This window comes from Vicia villosa, linkage group LG3 (genome assembly GCF_029867415.1).
Source record: "Vicia villosa cultivar HV-30 ecotype Madison, WI linkage group LG3, Vvil1.0, whole genome shotgun sequence".
Taxonomy (NCBI): Eukaryota; Viridiplantae; Streptophyta; class Magnoliopsida; order Fabales; family Fabaceae; genus Vicia; species Vicia villosa.
Window position 1 is genome coordinate 211,425,067 of NC_081182.1, and position 3,644 is coordinate 211,428,710.

The window sequence follows — 3,644 nt, forward strand, 5'->3', positions numbered from 1 at the left end:
TGATAAATTGCACATGCATGCCCTGGAATTCTGCCTGGCCAGATGCCTAATTTTGATCAGTGTGAGAGTATCACTTTGGAGACTCATAAGTGATCCAATATTTACCTAAATGACTTGATTTTTGGTTCATTGTGCAGAGGTCATGGAGGAGGAAAGAATGATACCAAGATTGCACTTTACGGACACTTGTGACGATCTTAGATTAACGTCCAATATGGCGCACCAAGTGTTCGAGCTAATGCTTGCGCGTGCCCAGAAAATATTCCCAGCAACATGACTTGGATAACTTGGAATCTTCAAACTTTTCACTTTTGTAGCTCACTAACCATGCTTCAAATGAAAGAATTTTCAACTACAAAGTTGTTCATCTCCATGAGATAAACAACTTTGATGTTGAACTTGTTTTGAAACAAAGCCTATTTACACGTGTTCAGTAGCCATGAAGTTGACTGGTCAACCAACTCCAAAAACTCCAAATATCTCTCTAAGTGTAGAACTTTCCATTTATGGCCATTTCCCATTTCAACTAACTTTCCAAATTTTGTAACTTTGACATTTTCTTGATTTTATTCTTCTCCATTGACTTTTCTTGATTAATTTCCCACCAAAAATCAACATCTGACAGTTGACCTTGACTTTGCCCAAAAAGTCAACTTTTCCTGATTTTCCCGATTCCAGAAGAATTTCCCGATTAAACCGTTTCTGATTCAACTCTCAATCAGTTTTCAACCAAAGAAACCGCAATGAATGATATTTTTTCAAGGAAACCATACTTCACATCTAGAAGTTATCTTCTGATTAAATTTTGACCACAAAGTCAGCAGGGTCGACTTTGATCAAAACCCTAATTTGGTCATCCTGATGAACCTGAGATCTGTATCTTTTAACCGGAGCTTTGACTTGGAGGGAATGAAACCCTGATCTTAGGAGAACTTCAATGGAAATGAGGCCAGGTAATTATACTCCAAACCTTCTCTTTTGATCCAAGATATCTCCCATGCAGAAGTTCGTTTTCATCAATTTTCTTGAACAGTAACAATGGTATGCATGAATGTATTGAGTGAATGAGCTACGTGAAGTATGCATATGAACATGCCATGAAAGACAATTGGGTATAAATAAATTGGCAAATTTTGGGATGCAACAATGACCAAATGCAACCCACGAATCAAAGACTTCCAATAGATATCATATAAAAACAAGCAAGTTTGGACAATGAGATGAACCAAAGATATCACACAAACCCTAATTCATTATGCATAAGATATATGCTGATAAAGGACCCAATTTTGATTCTAAACTAATGAATAGGTATCAATGCAATCACTCAATCAACTAGTAGGGTGATGGACCATTGGAATCCTAAACCCTAATGCATGAACTTGTCACTATGCAATGCCATGTATGATAGACTGATGTGGGTGATCAAGATCAAGTAGAAAATTGTCAAGTTAAAATTTTGGGTGTGACAACATCATGTATTAATCGATTGGTATATGCAAGGAAGTTCAATTGATATATATATATATATATATATATATATATATATATATATATATATATATATGCAATCTTGGAGTTTTAATAAACTCTCAAAATGTCAACCCGCGTCGTCTTTGGATAGTCGGTCGATTGTACCCTAGAAAAGTGTTATTAAATTGTGTATGATGAAACAACAAATTTATAACATCCATCAACTTTATAAATTTCACAAATATATTTTCTCTTGTTTTTTTAAAAATACTCTTATTTTGAATAAAATTTTAAATTTAAAAATTTCATATTCTGATATTTTATAACATATTTAATCACTAAATTTATTATTTTTAAAATAATTGAATTATATGTTTTTGTCAAACCGTGCAACACAAAAATAATTTATCTAAATATAACTTACATTTATTAGGTTTATATGGAGAACTTGGAGGCAACATTATATATCCAAAATTAATAAGATATGAAAAATTATATTATACTAATTTTTATTATCTTTTTCATTTTATTGTTGATATTTTAGAGAATAAAGTCATAATTTCGAAGTATATAAAAATAAAATTCTTGGTTGGAGGCATAAATATTAAATGGAAACTTACGAAATATTCAACCATAAGATAATATTATTCATACTTTTTTTAGATATATGTTTCTTCCTTATAACGCAATAATGAAATAACAGTTTTTCATAAAGCACATGACTCGAGCATCAAACGTCTCCCCGATATACACCTTTTCACAATCTTCCTCTGTTTCACATGGAACTGTAATGAAAAATAGAATAACAATGTTAATAAAATATGATAAAAGATTATGTATGAACTATAAAATAAAAAATAAAATTTTTAAGGAAAAACAATGATTTACAGCTGGCCACTGAAAGAAAGAATATGGACAAAAACAAAACTATAGCATAAAGAAATTTGTGAATTTTAGCCATATGTTTTTATCTTTTAATTTTACAAATGAATAGAGATATATTCGGTGTATATTAATGCAATGCTAAAACCATTTACATATTTATAGTACTAAAATACATAATAAAATGGAATATAATTTATTGCCCCTTTTGCACACTTAATAAATGTCTCTTAAGCATATCTAGAAAAGAGGTAACAAAAATACTTTATAATCTTTAAATTTAATTTTTAAGAACCTTTTCATCTGTTGGTGATTAGAAAAGTAGACATGTGTTTTTAGAAAATTTGTTGTGAAAAATGTTACCAAGAACAAAGTATAATGGGGAGTAAGGGAAGAATAACAAGGATTGGTTATAACTGATATTCTTTACTTTCTCTTTGAAACAAGATTACAAGTGTTATAAGAATAAAAAATAACCCTCTCACCCTAAATTAGTATTTGCAGTATGCAATGATGAGAGACTAGTATGCTATTTATAGTAAACCTAACATAATAAACTAATGGACTTTTTTCACAAATACCCATTACAAGCTAACTTAGGGTACAAGCTAACTTAAACAATTGGACATAATACTCAAGCCCAATTAGAAACACTAACAACCCTAGTATTTCAACACCTCCATACTCGAACACACTTCGACTATAGTATGTAGGTCTTCGACACCAGCATGTGAACATACTTTGACACATGTATAAATCCTGTCGAACCCGAAGCTACTCTTTGACCCACTAGACTTCGATCCAATTCTCATAAATTTCCACCTTGGAATAAACTCTATAACATCAAAGAACAAACTAAATTTCTTCATGCAACTGTATACATTGAAAAAACTTGCAGCTTGGCAATGTTTTGGTGATCATATCAGCGAAATATGATCTTTCGAAACCATCAGCACTTGGACTTCTCCACGCTCGAGTACTCCTCTGACGAAATCCAACCTCACATCGATGTGTTTGGTTCGCTCATGATATGATGAGTTATTCGACAGGTGTAAAGCTCTTTGACTATCCCATTTAACATTGATACCTTGACCTTGATGTTTCAGCTTGCACACATATTCTTCCTCCCGTTTTTCAACATACCCTTCACGTTTCCTCATCAAGAGTATTTCATCTGCATCACTGTAGCAAGCTGCCCTAAAAAGTTAGACTTTTAGAGTCGCCACCTATACTACCATGGCGAATAGGAAACCCTACGAAGTTTTAGAGAATTCTGGGTAAGTTATTAT

At 32.0% G+C, this 3,644-nt stretch overlaps 1 long non-coding RNA gene across 1 annotated transcript; it reads right to left on the reverse strand.

Annotated features, from left to right (window-relative positions):
• Window positions 1-2,075: 2,075 nt before the first annotated feature.
• On the reverse strand, window positions 2,076-2,514 carry LOC131657281 (uncharacterized). Its single transcript, XR_009300591.1, has 2 exons — window positions 2,362-2,514; window positions 2,076-2,258 (listed from the first exon to the last, which is right to left on the reverse strand). It is a non-coding gene; the product is annotated as an uncharacterized LOC131657281 (long non-coding RNA).
• Window positions 2,515-3,644: the final 1,130 nt, after the last annotated feature.